A 21902-nucleotide genomic window follows, 5' to 3' on the forward strand; every position below is an offset into this window, starting at 1 on the left:
GACCTCATGGTACACATAGTGTGACCTAACCTTGAAGGCCACATGGTCCATCCACACATGGCCTATCCACACATGGCCTAACCTTGAGGGATACATGGTCTTGGAAATCACGAGGGACACATGGTCTTGGACATGTGGTACACATGGTGTGGCCTAACCACATGCACATGGTTTTCCATATATGCCTATATAAGGGCTCATGCTCAATATTGTGTAGACACACCAAAAACAATAAGTTCTCTCTCTCTATTCATCTATCTTGAGGCTACCATCTTGAAAGCCTAATAATTTGGAGTGTGGATAAATATTGAGAAACTCTAGTAGCTTTTCAATTGACGGAGGATTTTTCTAGACGAGACTCATAATTCAAGCATCCGATGCAAACTGTTTCCGTATCAAGTAATATGATTACCCATATATTTTTCCTTTATTGTAATTGAGAAAATCTTGTCTATCATTGTTGTGAATAAGAAAATCTACCATATGGTTTTTTTTTTTTTATTTTTTTTATTTTAACAAATATTGTAAATACATAATAAAATATTCTCAGTAAAGGAAAATTTCTCAAATTCTCCTCTTTATAATATTTAATGTTAATTTCTCAAATATTGTAAATACAACTTTTTCTCTTCATAAGGATCTTCATCTAGTTTAAAACCCTCCTTAGAACATGGAATTCATGTTGTCTTACGTCCTTCAATCCACTATAATATATTGGCTTTCCTTTCGGAATACTAAAACTTGTTCCTAATACATAATCGTTGTATAAAGCATATGTTTCATCTGCACTTAGGGACGGAATCAAGAGTTTCAACAAATAAATTATATTCACGTCTCAATTCATTTTAATTTTAAGTTTATAACACTTAATCTGAATAAAATTAAAATTTTCCAAATATAATAAATAAAAGACCCTAGTAATTAAAATCAAACGTCCTAATTTATGATTTTTTTTTCTCTTAATAATTGTATCAATATGACATTAAAAAAAAAAAGACAATAAAAGTTTTATAAATTAAAAATAATGATGAGAAAGAATATGAATCACATACTCGTAATAATGAAAAGATTAATGGGAGAAACAATATATATATTTTTTTCTTATATGTTTCCAAGTTAATTTGACTCCCAAAAAAAATCCTACACTTTTAATCAATAAAACGGCGTGCAGCAAGTCAAAACCCTTCTTAAGATTTTTTATTTTTTTTATTTTTTGTTTTTCGGTCTCTTTCTCATAAAAAAAAAAAAAGTGAATTTTTAATTATAATTTTTTTATTCTATGTTCAATTTTTTTTTTTTTTTTTTATATGAAAAGAAGAGACTTTTTATGAAAAAAAGAGACGTGCACTATCTAACGAACAGGTGGGGTCCATTTGACAATGACTGAAGCAACAACAGGCGACCATTTTTTTTGTATTTGAGCGTGGGGACCGTGGCCCCTGTTGGTCTGGGCGTCGGGCCATTCCTGCATATAACTTTTTCTGCATTAATTTCAAGAATTCTAAAATGCTAATACAGAACTTAGTTTTATAAATAATGAAATATTGTCAAGCATACATAAATTGCTAGTACATTATGTACTAAGGTCTGATGTACATACATAGGTAATAATAATATCAATATCAAGTGTCAACAACTCAATCAAGACAAAAACAGCAACTTGTGGGATGTTTGATTTGATTTTTAAAAACTTATTTCAGAATTTAAAAAAAAAAAAAAACTAAAAATGAGTTTCATGAAAAAAATGAAACAATCAAAAATACTTATCATTTTTATATAGTTTTATCGTTTTGAAAGGTAGAAATAATTTTTAAAAATTTAAAAATATTTTTTTTATGTTTATTTTTGTTAAACTAAATTTTATTTTAAAAAAAAAATTTCAGAAAATTATTTTAGAAATCCAAACCAAACATGGCCTAGGTAAAAAAGAATGGCTGTTATATCATTTTCCTTATATTATTAACAATGTTTAAAGGACTATACTAAAAATTGGATCAAGACAAATCATAATCCATTTAAAAAATAATAATAATAATAATGGAATGAAGTATAACTTCATAGCTTTGAAAGTGAGCTTTTTCCAGGTCATCATCCTAAAGCACTGAACCGATTTGCAGAGAGCATATGGGTTGATAGTTTATTTATTTTTTAATGGGAAAAAAATAAAAACTTACGAGTCTTCTGTTATTGGTTTTGGAGTGACGAATTTGCTGAGAATAAAAATAAATTTTCTTCTCTTTTTTGTCGATAATGACAAAGAATTTACAGAGTTTGATTGTTGAGGTTCCACTGACATTTTATTTTTTCAATTTATTTATTTATTTATGTGTGAGTGGGACTCGAAGAAGTACACCAAGTAACTCCGTTTGATTATTATTATTATTATTACTATTATTATTTATTTTTTATTATTTTTGATAATGACAAGAAATTTGTAGAGTTTGACTGTTAAGATTCCACTGACAAATTTTTTTTTTTTAAATTTTATTTCATTCACCTCATTCCAGTATTATTTTTCAAAAAATAAGATTATTCTTCTATGAAACTAGAGATTATTTGGAATGATTTAAATAAATATATTTTTAACATTTTACGAAAAGATGTACAGAAAAGTAGAGAAATAACGTGACCCAAATAAATACACTTATATTCATCATGCCAAACAACCCAATGAAATAACATATTAAATATATGATGGAAATTTTAAATTGTATTATATAGTACAAGTTATATCATGGGATAAATAAATAAAATAAAATAAATTAGATAAAATGAGTGTACAATATTATTTTTGTTTTAATGGATTTTTTAAAATTTTAAAATTTTTTATTTTGTATTTTTTTGATTTGTTCAATCAAGTAAAATATAAAAGTTCCTTTCTTTTTTTAATTTTTTTTTAAAAATATTGAAATGGTATTTATGTAATTTATGGGCTAAAAATAGGGCAAAAAGAAGGGTCATTCTATTTGCACACCATACAAACGGGGTGTCTCTATTTACACGCCACCTTTCATCTCAAGGCACACCACTACGCAAGGCACATCTTCATTAATTTGATAAATAAGAAATTTGCTTAATACACACCACAATCTTCCATATTTACCTTTACTCACACACCCTACCCACGATCTTCTATCTTTACCCTTACTCACTCACACATACCCCCCCCATTCTTCGTTTCATTGTCATCCCAGAGGTTTGGAAACCAGTCTAAACCAAACTATCTCTTTAGTAATAAATTGACTTGTGTAGTCAACAAGACACTCAGATTCAAGATTACTGCATTCCACAGATGCACAGTTCTGGAAAAACCAAAAAAACATTTGTTATAAGTGTTTGGAAATATAGAGTCGAGCTAAATTCAAAAGTTCGGCTATTGAAAACCGAACAAATGCTATAAGGTCGGAACTTATTAACTGAACATGCGGACTTGTTCGACACTAGAAAATCGAACAATTAGAACTTGTTCGGTTGTAGATAGTCAAACATGAGTACATTGTTTGGATCTGGGTATCTGAACGAATACAAACAGTTTACCACTTAGCAAGTACAAAAAATAAAAAAAATAAAAAATGAAAAACTAACCTTTTCCTTACTCTATTGTTCCAAACCAATATTGCCAGATGTATCTATCATTTAGTCCAATCAAAATCTTCAATATTACGTATATTTTTGGTTGTTTCTTTAAGGATTTTTGGATTTTGTTTTAGGGTTTTTGGGTTGTTGAGAAAGAAGATACGTAAGTAACGTTTGAGAAGAGAAGTGTGTATTGTATTCATTATTGTCCTTTATGGTAATTTTATGTAAGGTGTGTATCATAGCCCTTTGTCCTTTGTGGTCATTTTACATTAAGTTAGTATTGTAATAAAAAAATAAACTAATTAATGGTGTGCCTTGAGATGAAAGGCAGTGTGTAAATAGAGGCACCCCATACAAACTCTCGGTACACATCACAAGTGATGTTTGGATATAAATCAAATGTTCGGATATAAATTTAATGAACATGAGAGAATTGTATTGATATAAATAATTGAATGAAATGTATATTTGAACAATTTATTTTTATTCAATACTTTAAATCTGAATATTTGACTTGTTTTGAGAAATTTATATTTGAACACCATTTGTGGTGTGTCCTAAGAGTTTGTATGGTATGCAAATAGAATTTTTCAAAAAAAAAAAAAAGGAAAAAAAAAAAAAACTATCTTCAGAATGGGGAAATTACATTAAAGGGAAAAACTCATCAAAGGGTGTGTACTGTATGTACTTTATAACTAAAGAAAAAAATAATATAATTTCATACTTTTAGAGTTATAACTAAAAAAAAGAAATCATAACAACACAACACATGAGACATAACAAAGGATCTTATAAATTATAACTAAAATAAGATCATAATTAAAGAAGAAAATTATTCGCAATTAAAAAATAAAATGACATAACTTAAAAATACATATAATAAAGGTGTGCATAGTAAACAAGGCTTGGGATATTATAAGAGTATCCGCATCAGTCTCAACAAATTTTGAGTCAAATTATAACCTAAAATCAACTTTTGTATTTTAGCTAGCCTCTTTTTTATGTACACACCCCATCAAACTCTCTATTCTAAAATTCTATTTCATTAAAATATTATTTTTTAATTTTTAAAAATCTTTTTCAAGTTAAATATATATTTTTTCCAACCGTCATATTTTTAAAACAGCTATATTCTAATGGTTGTATTCCAACGGCTATAGTTCAATACGCAGCTTAAACAGGTACCAAACTAGTGCACCAGAGCAACAGAAGGACACCTATCCACATTACAGAACCACCCGGCCGTGGGTTTTAGGACTCGGTCAGATTTCATTTTGGACGTCCGAGGGAACGACCGGCCAAGGGTTTTTGGCCCAGTTTTGCTCTAGTTCAGTTCTGCATTGCACTAGTTGTCAAACCAGCAGTATACTCGATAGTAATGGTGGTATGCGAGATGGTGTTCTTGTTGGCGGGAGAAAGAATGTCACACCCCGCATTTTATCACTCGGATAACATTACCAATATTCATTAATTAAGTCCATTTACAAATAACATTTCATTCTTGGTTGAAATGATGAATAATTAAATATACATATTCTCTCTCGTTATACAACAATGACATTTACATACAAATAAAAGAAATGCCCTGGGGCTTACAATAAAAGAGAGGACACTACTCTTTACAAAAAGATAGAACTCAGCCAAACAACAAATGAAGTAGTACAATCCATCACTACATTACACTTATAAAATGGTAAAACCCATTATTTGATCTTCAAATCCGAAAAGCATTCCCTGTACACATGTACAGGCAGGGGGTGAGCAAAACTCACCAAGCAATCTCATATTAAAACATTAAAAGATATACGAGTACAAAGATACTCATACATATTCGTGAAATCATATCATGTCAAAATCATAAGGTTTTATCACATAATCTCTTAAATCTAATTTATTTAATTAACCACAACCAGTTAACTTAAATAAATAAACATGCTTCAATAGTAACATGACATCCTTTTTAATCCATTCAGTTATCTTTTTATCAATTGAATCAAATAATTAAACAATTCATCAAATCCATTTTATACAGTCTTATGAGATGAATGCATATGTGTGACAACCCTCACCTCTGATTAGCGTTAAATTGTGATTGAGCATGATAAGTAATTGATTAAGATGAAATCCTAAATTGATTGCATGAGTGTGTTGCTTTAACTACATTTCTACCTGTTTGTTATTGAATGATCTGTTCATGTTTTGATTTTGAACTGCGAATTGAAAGCCTTATCAGCGCCTAATTCAGAAATTGGTTAGTGTTATATGCTAGTTAGGATTTATATAATTTTATGGTAGGTTTAATTAAAAATTCAATTTGGAATGATTAGATTAGAATTATTAATGTTAAATTAATTGATCCTAGTTATTTACTAGTGTGCCATTGAGTGGGCCACATTTAGAGTCATTGTTTGGGGCTCAATCCATACATTTGATACTTCATCTTTTCCATTCTCAAGACCAAACATGAGAGAGAGAGAGAGAGAGAGAGAGAGTGCGTTGGAAGAAAATTTGTTTCATCAAGAGTTTGGCTTGAAATTTAGAAGAATTTGAAGGAGACTTGGAGAATTTGGCTTCTATACTTGGAACTCAAGACTTAAGGTAGGAAATTCATCCTCTTAATTGTGAATTTAAGTTGTTACATGCGTGGTTCATGGAAAATTGGTGATTTGAGCCAAGAATTAGCTTAAAGTGTTGATTTGAGAGTGAATTCATGCATGCATGTCCATATCAAGGAGTTTTGAAGTTGTTTTGCATAAAATTCCTCCATGCATGTCTAGATTATCGTTGTAATCCAAGAATTCCTCATGTTTTTGGGATGAATGGCTTATTTGATCATGTGTTAGAAGCTTTGAATTCAAATAAACACATGCATGGCATATTTACATCATGTTCTTGAATTTTGGGTTGGAATTGTGTTCAATTGGCATACTTTTGGACTTTGATTTTATAAAATGATCTTCAAAACATGTTGTATTATGAGTTTCTAAGTGTTTTCCAGAAAATTGGCCTAGAAAAATCGAGTTTGAAGCCTTAATGGTTGAGTTTTGTGCTTGAGGATCAATATGGAAATTCCAGATTTTTGATCCACGCTCGAGTGTAGGACTTCACGCTCGGGCGTACACTCTGAGTACATGCACTTCCACTCGAGCGTCGAGGGTCATGCTCGAGCGTGAAATGCATATGCCCAGAAGTTCTTGTGTTTTGTAGTCCGCTCGAGCGAGGTAATCTGCGCTCGAGCGAGGGTCTGAGCCTCACGCTCGATCGTGGGTCGGGCGTCCATCGAGCGTGAAAAACGTGTAACCAGTACTTTTTCATGAGTTTGCAATCCGCTCAAGCGAGGGAAGTCACGCTCGAGCAGAGCTTCTTTGTCTGCATGTCTGCTCGAGTGAGGAAAGCCACGCTCGAGCAAAACTCCTAGTTTCAGCAAATTTTGAAAAGTGTTTTAAAGTACATTTTTGCATCCTCATTCCATCCTAGGCATTCCTAGGCCATGTTTAAGGTATCTTAATGAGGATAATGTTATAGAACCACACCAAGTCAAGTTAGGGGCTAAGTTGTTGATCCCGAATGAGTAACTTAGTGTGTGTTCATTCTGCAACTGTGTAGAGTCGGCATCCGAGGATGTTGATTAGCCTGTCCATAGCCCAGTAATCTGTGAGTAACAATGTTGTAAAGATCCGTTCAATTATAATTATTTTTGAACAATGGATTGTACTGCTTTCTGAAATGACATTGTTTACTGAATGAATGTTTGTCCTATTTATAAACTGTACTCGTGGCATCCATAGCAACTTACTGTTACTGTTACTGTTACTGTACTGTTACTATTACTGTTACTGCTACTGTTACAGAGATCTCTATCAGTTTCAGTGTTGGGAACTACTACTGTTTACTGTTTTGATGGCCATCAACTGATTGCTCGGTCTATTAAGACCTACTGTACTGTTTTGCTATTGGATGTACCACGTATGATTGCTATGATTTCTAGTTGACTGATATGGCATGATATATGAGCCACTGATTGAATAACTGATCTACTGATGCAAATGACTGTTTTAATCACTGAAAGGACATTCATTCTTAACCCCTTTACACAGTTGTTATTCACTGGGCTTTAGCTCACTGTTTATATATGTATGTAGGTGGCCAGGCACCGGACCGAAGCTAGAAGCATCAAGTTAAGCTCATGTTTTGTCAAGCCATCCGTTGTGCCTCACTTCGAGGCTCTGAGTCTTCTTAAGCCAAGGCTATTTTGGGGAGTCTTAGATTCACCCTTTTGTCTCTGTTTTGTAATGAATGCTTAAGACTCTTGACTATACAGTTATGGTGAAGGGATTGGATCCCTAACCTGTATGTTACGTGTATCTGATATGTATATATGTTTATGGTTATGATGTGGACTGGTCTATAAAGGTCTTTTTCCATTCAGATTTTTCACAGCTCATTGGACATCTTTTATTTACTGTTTGGCTTTCGCCAGCCCCTTACTCTGTATTACTATCATTACTGTTAAGCAGGCCTTTGGTAATCATGAATTACTGGCCAGTTATGATGCTAAACCCTTAGGGGCGGGTCTGGGTCGTGACAATATGTCATGCTATGTCCTTTTTGAAGATAAATCACATTTTTATCCTTTGAAAACCATCATGCTCAATGATGCCATGCAATTTCAATTGTTCAAAACTTAACAATTTATTTCAAGGGTGGTAAATACGTCTCTAGTAATCCCTAGGCTGGTGTCTGCAAGTAGATTATACGAGTACTACCAAATTGTCATTTTTACCGGTATTAACCGGAAGGCTGTACACCTATTCGCGCGGATTTTTCGGTCTTTCACCCCGGACCCACAGGCCAACTTATTCAATATCATCTACACCACCTATCAAGACTTACCAACATATTTACCCCAAAATCATTTTATGAAAACTTATTTCTCAACATTCTTTTCTCAATGCAAGTTTTCAAATCAACCTTCAAAGTCTAATGTAATGAAATGAAATGATATACCAATTTCACAAGATGAACATAAATACTTTTATTCCAATCCATCATCCAAGGAATAGCACAATTTCCTCTATAAGACTTGCATATCCATAGGCCACTAAGACCAACCTTATTCCATTTTCCTTCAATTCTTTTCCAGTTCATATATGCTACTCAATTCATGAGTTAAATTCTTTAACTTTCAACAACCAAAATAAGACTACAACTCAGTGATTTTTCAATTATGCAGAACTCACATAAACACTTCAAACCTGCCATTTTATGGATATTTCGTCCGAAGGAATCGACACCCATTTATATATAAAATTTTGGGTTTTTCACCTAGGACACTCCGGCCAACTTACTTTAAATGGAGTCCATCTCCTTTCTCCTCCCAAACAAATATACATATGCAATGTATTTACAAACATAATCACATATGAAGTACATCCATTTCCTCCTCCCAAACAAATATACATATGCAAAGTATTTATAAACATAATCACATATGGAGTACATCTCCTTTCTCCTCCCAATAAACGTACATATACAATGTATTTATAACATGGTCATATTCAATGACACCAACAATGGATTAGCATTAAATCGCTTAACCCTCATGTAATTTCTACAACAATTATAACTATCATCTACTGATAGTCTAAAACAGATATTTCTAAACGGATATTTAAACAATTAAATTCCATAAAAATTTTGATAAATACATTCTATTCCGCATCTCATCAAATATGAGCAACTACATTAGTTTTCATATTACAATCACATCCAGTAATCTCTCAAGGTTCATTTCTAACCATGTCGGTTCTATTCCAACAGATACATTAAGCAAAATAATACCGTTAATGCCCAAGAAAATATCATTTTCTTTCCAAACTCATTCTCCAAGCATTATTCAACTATGAAATTCTATTTTGATCAAAAGCCCCCAAAATTAAATGCAATTCCTTTGTTTTCTTTAAAAATGCTCTTTTGGTCACAAACTGGTAAAGATTTCAAAACCAATCGAATTGAAGTCCGTTTTTGTTCAAATTTAAAACATAGTTCTTTCATAACCTTACAAATATATTCCAAGTTTACACTTTCGCAATTTGGGCATCAACTCATTATTTTTATCAAAATTTTCCTTTTAAGCAAATAAATCACGAATTTTAAAAAAAATCTAATTAATTTATATGCAACTCTAAACTCCATATAATCAAGTAAAAGTGCATAAAGAAGTGTAGAAAAAATCCCTACTTAACAATTTACACAATATTCTGCAATATCAATTTATTTTTCTCAAAAATAAATTCCAACTCAAGGATGAGATAAATATTTCAACATTAATTTCTCAAAATAAATCATCTAATCATAATATGATATAGATACAATTCATACAACTATTAAATTCTATTTTTGGATTTCTTTTTACAAAATTAACAACACAAAATGATTTTTTTCAAAATCAATCTCAAAATACCAACATTCTTAACATTTCAACATAATTTTTATTTCAAAAATTACTAAACAAAAATCTGAAAATATATCTATATGCAATGCCTCTTATAATGATATATTTTCTGAAAATAACCCTAACATAGCTTTAATGTAAAAATATGAAGAAAGTCCCTACCTCAAATATGAAGAAATACAATCCGAAAATGCAAACACCATCCGATCATGAATCCGAGAACACCATTGCGAAGATTACGACGAGTTCTCCAACTTTCATTTACAACACTTTGACAAAATCTCACTCTAAAGACTCTCACTCTATACTCAAACCTTGAGCAACAATGGTGAAAATTTAAGAGAGAGAGAGAGAGAGAGAGAAAGAGCCGAGTGAGGGAGACAGAGAGACAGACTGAAACAATCTGCTCAAAAGAATGAAAAAGAAGGAAAAAGAAAAAAAAAATAAAGAAAAGGGAAAGGGGGAGGGGGGTAGCCCACGTGGCTTGCACCTCTCAATTTATGTGTATATATAGGGTGATTATTCAGTACTCCCGGAGTACGGACATGTGGTGCTCCATAAGCTTTTGATTGGTGAAGAGATACCAGGACCCACGATTTATGTTGGGAATGGGGGAATAAAATGGGGCTAACTAATTGATGATTGGTTTGGAGTATGGACACGTGGTGTTCCGGGAGTATTGAATAATTTCCCGTATATATATATTCATCTATACAGACATGTCTATATATATATATATATATTGATTAAAAATCATTTTAACACCATCTTCATATTTTATAATATAATTAACAAAATTATGTAATTTTTCTTACCACAAAATATAACATTTTTGTACACCACAAAATATAATATTTTGCTCACCACAAAATATATACTCATTTTATTCAGTACAAAAAAATATATAATTTTTCACCATATGGTACACACCATAAAATCAACTATTAAATATTTATTATAACCCCTATATAATAAATAATAACAACTCTCAATGTGGTTACTATCAATCACATAATTAAAAAGGACTAAACAGTTAAACATAAGTCATTAAACAAACTCAATTTAAATTAAATCTAAGTCATGGGTCTTGAATTAAATTCCCACCCATAAGACAAACATGGCCCAATTATATACCAAAATAGATACAACAAATTTATCTCAAGTCATGATCCGAACACCCAAAACTCAATTTCAAATTCTGCTATAAATTAAACTGAATACCAATCAGTCCATGAATTTTCATAAAATAAATACTCATCATTTAATTCTGAAATTGTTACCCAATATACTAGACTCGTACGTGAACAACATATTAAAATTTCATAATTTTCTGAGATCGAAAACTATTTTAAAAAAATACAAAACCGAACTGTTTTCGCACAGAATTTACACAGTAGTCAAATCCGAAAATTTGCTCAATTAAATTATGCACTGTCTATTTTTTTTTTTTTAAATTCTGGGTCATTACAAAGAAGTGCGGGAAAGAAAATATAATAAAAAATAGATTAACCTGTGAACAGTGTCTTGCTTAATCAGGTGAGATACTGTAGCAAAGTCAAAATGAATGGTTGCTATAAAGAGTTTGATGAAGCACGTATTGACAACTTTTGCTCTCTACAATAACTTCAAAGCCATTGTAGAGAGCCTGATGTGGATGCTCTAATAGACAACCCATTTATGAGATAAAATGAAGGACAATTCGAGTAGCAAAGGCCAAAAACACAAGCTATTTCACACTTTCCAAATATCAACAGAAGTTTATTGTACAAATATATAGTACATATAAAATTTTTTTTAATGTAATTTATTGTACATTGAAGATATAAAATCTCAAATCAATGAGACAACGAAATTTCAAACCATATCAACACCTAGATCAATAAAACAAAGAAGGAATAAAAAATAGAAAATGTGATTGGTTGGTTACAATCGGTATTTAAGTAAAAATTTCACCGAATCAATAATGTCGATTTTATTATGTTAAACATTGATGTAGATAGTGTAACGTCCAAATTTTCATACTCAAATGACAATACAATAATCATGACCCTTTTTAAGAAAAACCAATCATACAATCCCACACTTGCATTTCATAGTGTAAATAGTTTCTCATGCGATAATACATTAATCCGACAACAAGTAAATGAACCAATAAATACCCCAGAGGGTTTACAAGTTTCCAAGGCTTAAACCCGGTTACACATAACGGTTATTCAAACCCACACATACAAAACCCTTGGCTTACAAATAGAATCACAGTAAATGAGAACCTTGTGCTCTCAACACACACACTTTTCCACGCCCTTAGTTAGGCGGATTCACCACATCTTTTCCTGCACAAAAATCCTGTAGGGTGAGCATAAAGCCCAGTAGGAAATCCTTCACAAAGTATATACATTTTATACAAATCTCAAGAGATGAATGTATATGCCATGCTATGCCTTTTTACAGATAAATCACATCTTCATCTTTTGAAAACCATTATACTCAATGATGCCATGCAATTTCCATTGTTCAAAGCTTAACAATTTAACTCAAGGGGCAGTAAATACAACTCTGGTAATCCCTAGGTCGGTGTCTGCAAGTAGACTATACAAGTACTACCAATTTGTTATTTTTATCAGTATCAACTAGAAGACTCGACACCTCTAATCTGTCATTTTTACCAGTATTAACTGGAAGGCTCGACACTTATAATCCACACCGCCTTTCAAGACTTACCACTGTATTTACCCCAAAACCATTTTATGAAAACTTGTTTCTCAACATTCTTTTCTAAATGCAAAGTTTTCAAATCAAAATTTCAAAAATCTTTATTATCAAGTGAATTGATATGCCAATGCAATGATTAATAATACAATGCAATATTTCTTCCACTTTCAATACTCCCACACAATATTCCCATCGTGATCAAAATTCTCATTTCTCACTTCAATGCAATTTCACAAGATGAATAAATACTTTTATTTCAATTCATCCGAGGGATAACGTAATTCCCACATTTCAAACATTTCAAACAACTTAGTCATTTCAAGACTATATCAACACTTATAAACAACAATTTCCAAAACTTCAACAATTCTCTTATTCCATGGAAAACCATCATTTATATGTAATAAATAAATAAATAATTTTCAAACATCATTTATTTTTGCACACAAAACAAATATAACAACATTTTCTAAAGATTCTAAACATCTTTCTTAAAAATCTCCAATTTCTAAGTTTTCTCACTAAAAACCATTCATCTTCAAATATTTGAGAAGATCTCACCAAAAACATTTTTCTCTCATCAACATAGTTCAAAAACATAAATTTCTATTTTTAGAAGGAAAAAGAAAGTAAACACACTTTCAAAATCACTCATCTTCTTGAATCAGAAATCAATTTTCAAAACTAATCAAAGGATGATTTCGAAAATCATCTAGATCTTGCAAAAATATATATATAACTCAAAGAAATTCCCTACCTCAAGCTTAGAAGAGAAGATGAGCAAAACAAGGTTGAAACTCCAAAGTTGTCGAAACCAACTTCTACTTAGACCAAAACGAAGCTCTTGATATGCTCTACACTTAATCTCAAAGGAGTAAGGCAAGAAGATGCTTCCAAGTGAATAGATCTGAAGATCTTTGAGCAAAAAGTGATTTTGGAGAGGATGGAAGAGTCTCATGGCTTGGAGAAGGAAAAAGAGAAGAAAAAGTAAAGAATAGGTTAAGTGAGGGACCTATTTATAGTGCTAGGTCAAAGTAAAATGAAGTCCCAAAGTCAACCCAAAAGATCAAGTCAAAATCCCCAAAAAGTAAGCCCAAAACCGGACTGAAATCTGAAAAAAAGTTCGCAGGTGTCGACCCTTGCAACACAGGCGTCGACCCTTATGAAGAAAAGCTGGAACACTTATGTTTGATAGTAACACAGGTGTCGACCCTTCCCAGACTGGTGTCGACACCAAAAAGCAGTAAGCAAATTCTGGACAAGGGTCGACCCTTGTGGACAACAACAAAAGGAAGGTGTCGACACCTCCAAGACTGGTGTCGACCCCAAAACAAGATTTTTAAGTTCCCAAACAATTTTTCAACGTAAACAAGCATGAACAAGCAATCCCAACAAGTTTAAATTGATTTGTACTTCTCCAAAACTAAGATACAACAACACTAAAAATTCCCAAAATAAAATAAAGGATTCAAATACTTCCCCAAAAGCTTTGAAGGACGCGAGTGCTACAGATAGCTTCTTCCATCAAATCATATTGAACTGAACCAATTCAGACGATTCGAATTGGTGCGGTTTAATTGGTTTAGGACTTTTTAAACTTGAGCCACTTTTAAATATAATCACTAATCTATATAAAAATATTAAATTAGTTATTTGTCCACCATTTCAAACATATCCAATCTATCTGTTTAATAAATATTTTTGAATTCCTAAATTAACAAAAAAAAATAAAAAAATAAAATTAACATACTAAGGTTTTAAGAATAATGAGTTATATTTAAATTTATATATAATAAAAATTTACAAAATTAGGTTATAAAGATGATAAGGTTAATTAATTAAGGTTAATAATTTATATATTTATTAATATCATTATATTATTAGATTAGATTATATATATATATATATATTATATAAATACAATATATGTTGAAGCGTTCGGTTTTGATTTAGTTCGATGCACAAGGTGCTTGAACCAATACCGAACCAAAAATAAAAAAAAAATCAAATTTAAAAACCACATAGACCGATTCTTATTAAAAAATAGACCAAATATAGCCGGTTTGATTCGGTTTAATCGGTTTGGTAGGTTTGTTTTTTTAAATTTTTGTTACATCCCTATATAGAAGAGATAGGGATGTAGATGAACTATTAAGGTCTGAATTTGAGATTAGTTTCACTCTCTTTTTATTTTGGTGAAAAATATTTTATAACAGAAAATACTTTTTACATAAAACTTTTATTAGAAAAATATTTTTTATAAAAAACGTTTTCATATGTTTGATTGTATTCCTAAAATTAATGTACTAATGACTGCATTAGTGGTAGTAGTGGCAACATGGTGGAGGTGGAGGTGGAGGTGTTGAGGTGGCAGTGGCAATAGTGGCGGTGGTAGCGCTAGTAGTGATGGGGTGGAGGTGGTAGAGGTGTGGTTGCAATGAAGGTGGAGGTGGAGGTGACAAGGATGACAATGGTGATGGTAATCGGGGTTATGGTAGTGGTGGTGAAGTTGTGGAGGTGGATGTTAGTAATGTGGTAGCATTGGTAAACTTTAGCTCGAAAAATGTTTTGCATTTTAAAATTAGTTAACATGTGTTCTTAGGTCACATGTTAACAAAACAATAAATGATATTTAGCTTCTTCCACTTATATGAAAAATGTAAATGTAGAAGATAATTAATTATGGTGTTTTTGAAGAGTTTTTTTTTTTTTTTTTAATTTATTTTTTCATATGGACACAAGTATCCCTATTTTCATAAAACAAAATTTCTTTAACTATTATTGCATATGATAAAAACAAATTAAAAAAACATCCTATATTATTATTAGGGTTAATTACAAAAGAAAAAAAAAAACTAAGGTTTCGCGCCTTTTTCAATTTAAACCCCAGTTTTTCAATTTTGACAATTTAATCACCATCGTTCCACTCGTGTTTCAATTCAATCCCGCCGTCCATCTCTATCTCTATTAGTCAACGAAAGATTGATTTAGGCGCCAAAATGCTGCAACAAAGCCCTAATCTTCATGATTTAGGGCAAAAAACAACCCCCAATGCGATTTAGGGCATCATCCATTCACCCCCACCTGGTGCGATTGGTGATTCAACCTACGATTGAAGCCACACAGCGAAGGAAGGCACGAAGTCCATAGTTGATTTTCTAAAAAGCTTTGGACTCTAAGATAGAGGTAAGAAATAGGTTGTTTTTTTCTTTTGGTTGTTTTATTCGGGTTTATTGCTCTTCTTTTTTTTTTTGGTTGAGCATCATATGAATGACTTGTTTTTTTTATTCATTTATGACCTTCTTTTTCTCTCCATTGTCAGTGCACATTTCTTGTTTCTATTCCATCAAAGGAGATGATAGGGGAGACAAATAAACAAAGTGAAAGACAAAAATGAATGAAGGTAATAGCTAGGGTGGGAACAATTGGGGTGAATTAACTCGTTGTAGCTATGGGTTAAGAATAAAGATCAAAACTTCGTGGGCTTCTGCTAATCCTGCTAGGAGGTTTTTGGGTTGTCCAAATTATAGAGTAATTTTATACACTTTTGCAATAAAGCCAGTTAGCAATTTTTCAATATTTATAGGAAATTAAGAACAAAAAAATATCATGAATTTGAAGAAGATAACAATCGTATGGAAAAATTACATGAACACTTGGTTAACTTTGTTTATGTTTGCTTGCATGTATAGAAAAATGGGGCTTGTTGTTTCTTTTCCTAGTATGATCCACCCACATGTGCTCATGGTAGACAAGTTTTGTCGAAGTTGGTGGATAAGGTCCTTTCAGAACATAATGATAAGATTAAATGACAACATTATTTCAGTCGAAGTTTTTTTTCCGCTCGAGCAGCCATTCCTGCGCTCGAGCCGAGATCGTGACCTTTCAGAGGTTTCACTCACTTGCAAAAGTACTGGGAGTTGTATTTTTCCGCTCGAGCGTAGATCCTTATTCTGAAACACGCGTTTTAGTTAGTTCGCTTGAGCAGCCATTCTTGCGCTCGAGCGGAGATCGTGATTCTGATTCCTATAAATCTGCGTTTCAGTATGTTTTAGGGCACGGCTTCCAGATCTTCTTCTTGGGTATTAGGATTTTCATCTGGAGCTTCTTTTCTTGTTTCCTTTGAAATTTGTGAGAGTTTAATCATGAATTGAGTAGATTATATCAAAGGGTTTGTTTAGTTTGTTTTATTCACAAAAGAAATAGTTGTTCTTCGGTGGATTTTGTGGAACTTGAGTCTGAAGCTTTGGTGGATTTCAGAGTGGCTCATTGTCGTGGATTCGACGTTGGGCAAGACAATTCCGAGGTGAAGAGGGGCTGAAAGAGGCACATAGGGGTCGGTTCGATTCAGGTGTGGATTCGCTAGGTAATTGAGAGAACACTTGTGTAATTCCTTTGTGTCGATTTTTTTTTTTATCACAATTGGAGGCGCTCCAATTGTGGTTTTTCTACGTAAAATCATTGTGTTGATTTGTCTTTGATTATTTGATTAGGATTGCTATTTACTGGTTAAAATTGAATACATAACCACAAATCACTATCAAACTCAATTAGTATCAAAGCAGGTCGCTCTATTGTTTTTTAAAACTATTAAAGCGAGATCCTGTTTGATTTGTGATAATGGATTCAATTCGTGAGGGAAATTCTATAGTTCGACCACTCCTACTTGGCGGATCTAATTATTCTTTTTGGAAAGCTCGGATGAGATCGTTTTAAAATCTATTGATGAAAAAGTTTGGCAGTCTGTCATGTATGGGTGGACCCAAACAACGAGTACCGTTGATGGAGTAACTTTTCCCAAACCAATTGATAAGTGGGACACAACTGATTATCAAAATAGTAGCTGGAATAGTAAAACTATCAATTCTCTCTTTTGTACTGTCACACCAGAAGAGTTTGGTCGTATTTGCAATTGTGAAGTCACAAAAAAGGCTTGGGATATCTTACAAACTATTCATGAGGGCACTCTTTCTGTTAAACGCTCAAAACTTCAAAGGCTCATGTCTAGTTTTGAAAATCTTTCAATGAAAAATAGTGAGACCTTTGATGAATTTTATGTGAAGTTGAGTGACATTGTAAATTCCAACTTTAATTTGGGGGAAAAAAATACTGGAATCCAAGATTGTGGGGAAAATTTTGAGGTCCTTGCTGATTGGTTCCAAGCAAAAGTTACGGCTATTGAGGAGGCTCAAGATGTTGACAACCTCAAGCTGGATCATTTGGTTGGAAATCTCCAAACTCATGAGACACATATGAATTTCAAAAGGAAACAAAAAGATGTTATTGCTTTTAGTAGTGCTCATAGGGTTGGAAAGGATTCTGATGAGGATTGTGAGATAGATTCCAAGAGTACAGATGCTTTTGTAAAACAATTTAAAAAACCTTTTCTGAAAAAGAATCCTAATTTTTTGGAAGCAACTCATACATACTAAGGCAAAGATAAACTCAAAATTAATTTTATAACCAAGAAGGAGAAAGGAAAGATACAAGGGAACTCTGAAAGAGTCCAATGCTATGAATGCCAAGGATTTGGTCACTTTGCTCAAGAATGCCCTAATCGTTTGAGGAAGAAGAAAGCCTTCGCTATCACCTGGGATGATGAATCCGAGTATGATAAAGATGAAAATGACAACGAAGCACAAAGTGAAGAGGGGCATGAACAATTCCTTGCTTTCATGAAGGCTTTCGAAATTGAAAGACAAATAGAGTATCTGAAGAGGTTGGGTGAGAATGTCACTGATGATGAATCCTCGTGGAGTGATGATGAAGAGCTTCAACAAGCTTATGAAAAGTTATATAAGGAATCTCTTAACTTATCTAAATTGAATGACAAACTCACTATCAAACTCAAAACCTATGAAAGTGAGAATGTCAAATTAAAGAAGGAGATTTCTGAGGCTAGGAATGATGCAGTTAAGATTTCTAGTGATTGACAAGCTTTTTGTGCAAAACTCTTGACTTGTGAGACAGAGAGGAATGAGCTACATCAAATCTATGCAACGTATGAAGAAAAGATTGAAACTCTCGAGATGTCTCTAGTTGCCTTGGAAGAACTAATGATCAAGAAAGATGAAGAGCTCAAGTGTGCTATGGCTACCATTGGTCTTTGGAACAAAGGATCAAAGGCTTTGGATAATATCATTGAGTCTCAACAAATGTGTTATGACAAGAGTGACATTGGCTTTGGTGATAACAAAGAGCAAAAATGGAGTACATCTACATCTCATGATACAAGAACTTACGGAAAGGGAGAACAAAAAATTCAACATAAGGATAGACTTCTCAATCTTCCTAGAGTTGGTAAGGCCAAAGAAAAGAAGGCACGCCCTATTTTTATTTGTCATCATTGTGGTATGTATGGTCATATTCGCCCTTATTGTTATGAGTTGCATGGGAAAGTGTGTCATAGAGATGGAAGAAATTCCAACATCTTGTGGGGTAAGAGACACTTCATTGGTTGTAATGAGGTTAAGGGTCATAATAGACCTTTCTATTTTGATTTGCTTGAGACCAAACATGAAGCGAGTTTGCATTTGCCTAGACCTAGGAATAGGAACTTGGAAACCACGTCAAGACGGGTTCCCATTGAAGGGGAAGGGAACCACAACATCAAGACACTACCCAAGAACCGAAATTCTCACAACTTTGATCATACTAAAGCGGTTTGGGTGAGAAAACTTGACTTGTGTTAATCTGTTTATTTGTTTTATTTTTTTTTCTTCTTCTTTTTGCTGTTGGGTTTTTGTTTGTTTTTTCTTTTTGGATCTTTTAGTGTGTGCTTGTTCATTGTCTGTCTTGCCTTGTTTTAAAAAGAAAAAAATCCAAAAAGATTTTCTTAGTATGGTTTTGCAAGCTTGAAATTTTTGAGAAGTTCTTGTTGCATATTGGAATTGATGAGAATATCCGTTACACGTTAATATGTGCGTGCTTTCTCTAGTCATTACTTATTTCAGAGTGTGTGTAGTTTGATTAGTATGTCTCATTCTGTACACACTCTTGGATTAGTAAATATCAGAATCTTTTGCCTTGATGATCAATTTTCTCTGTGGACTTCTAGCATTGTGTCTTTTGCTTTTTTAGAGGAATTGACCTATACTAGCACATCATGGGTGATGCTAAGTCTCATAACCACCTTCCATTTGTTTGCATCTTCACAACTTTCCCCTCAGTTCTTTGAAGTTAAGGCATACGGAAAAGGCTACCTCAGAATCACCAACAAGGCTATCCTTACTATATCCATGCTTCTCTGGTTCAGTTTCCATACTTTTAAGTGTGAAAACCACCAATGAGTGTGCTAAAGAAAGAAAAAAATGTGCAAAAGAAAGAAAAGGAAAAAATGTGCAAAAGACAGAAAGAAAAAAAAATGATTCATTGATTGAGGGGGAGCCTTCGCTTTCATTCAACAAATGCCCCTTGATTCTTAGTGGTTTGACTTTCCTTAGTTGTGTTTAGATTCTTTTGCCTGAGGTCCAGCTATCAGATCACTACTAGGATTTGAATCTAGTGTTTGTCGAACTCCAAGAGTCATACACACACTTTTATCATTGGATCTATGCTTTTTACATAATGCATCACTTTCTTTTATGAGGAATCTTCTAAAGGCTATGCACATTGTGTTTTCAAGTAATTGTGTTTCTTGGATAATCTTGTGTGTTTTAAGGTACAAATCTGAAATTCCTTGCTTGCTCCACCATATTATTTATGTCTTTTTCTTCTTGTTCATTGTTTTCAGTGTATGTGGTTGTTTTTAGTGAGAGGGAGTTTGGGTTATCTTTACATTAATTGGTTTAGTAAGGGAGACTGGCATTAGTTGGTTTATATGTTGCTATTTACTGCTTATTTATTGTTTACTTCTCGTAGGTTATTAATTTTTACATCATCTTGTCCCTGCTTGTGTGGTTTTTGATTTTGCTTTTGTTGATTGAGCTTCCTTTGACAATTCATGACAAAAAAGGGGAGAAGTTTGAGTCAAAATGGTTTTTGAGCGTGTTCGCATGTTTCTTAGGATTTTCATCTATTCATGCTATATGCTCTTAAAATCTCCAATTTACATCTATTCATATCTCCATATCATGTTTCAAGATAATCTTGTCATATGTCTATTGCTTTTTCATATACTCTTGTGGCACTAATAGTTGTTTTGGAGATTGTGGCATTATTAACTGTTTTGTTGATCATTACCTTGAGAAAGAAGTTTGCTTTTGTTGGCTTTAACGGGTTGGGGTGATTAGGATTTTATTTCTTAGATATGTTTTGTCACAACATTGCCAAATGGGGAGATTATTAGGTTTTTATTATTGGTAATCCCGTTTGACAAAATTTCTTTCAGTTGTAATTTTATTTGTTCTTTTATTTTAGTGAGGTTACAAGTTTTTAGATGTGAATCCAACCCGAATTGTGCCTTGCAGTGAAATTTGTGATGTTAGTTCTTTCTTGTTTGTCACTTCGTTGACTATGTCGGGGATCGAGTTACCCGGTAATTGAGAGAACACTAGTGTAATTCTTTTGTGTTTTCTTAGTGGATTGTTTTGTGGCTTTTGCCCATGGTTTTTTTTAATCAGAATTGGAGGTGCTCCAATTGTGATTTTTTCACGTAAAAGTGTTGTGTTTTTGTCTTTGATTGTTTGATTGGGATTGCTATTTACTAGTTATAATTGAATACATAATCACAAATCAATATCTCTGGGATTTAAGATTTTTCACAATCCATCACAGTTGGTATTCTGTGGGCTACTGTGATAACAGTACAATCCTCAATTCTGTCCTTATGGTTTTTTGAATGATGAAGTCTGTTGCATTGTCAATTGATGCAGTGGCTTCATCAAGCACTAGTATCTTCCTTCTCTTTAACAGTGCATGCCCCAAACAAAACAATTGCCTTTGTACCATGCTCCAGTTTGATCCGTCTTGCACAACTATAAACTGCTTTGTTAGGGCGCTAACAAACTTTTAGTGTATATATATATTGTGTTTACAACTTACCTAAGGAATACAAACCCTCTTCTTTCTCTTGAATAGCCTCCCGAAGCTGACATTTTTCAAGAACCTTCCACACATGATTTAGCAATGGTATCAATTAGCCAAATCAAGTTTAGTTGCAAATTACATACGATAACATTCTCTTGGTTACGAGATATCACTCAATTTTCTAATTAAC

General features: G+C 32.7%; 1 pseudogene; it reads right to left on the minus strand.

Annotated features, from left to right (window-relative positions):
* Positions 1-21434: 21434 nt before the first annotated feature.
* LOC114309679 (ABC transporter C family member 10-like) overlaps positions 21435-21902 on the minus strand; it is a 142134-nt pseudogene continuing 141666 nt past the window's right edge.

This window comes from Camellia sinensis, chromosome 13, assembly GCF_055761805.1.
Source record: "Camellia sinensis isolate YWXY chromosome 13, ASM5576180v1, whole genome shotgun sequence".
Classification (NCBI taxonomy): domain Eukaryota; kingdom Viridiplantae; phylum Streptophyta; class Magnoliopsida; order Ericales; family Theaceae; genus Camellia; species Camellia sinensis.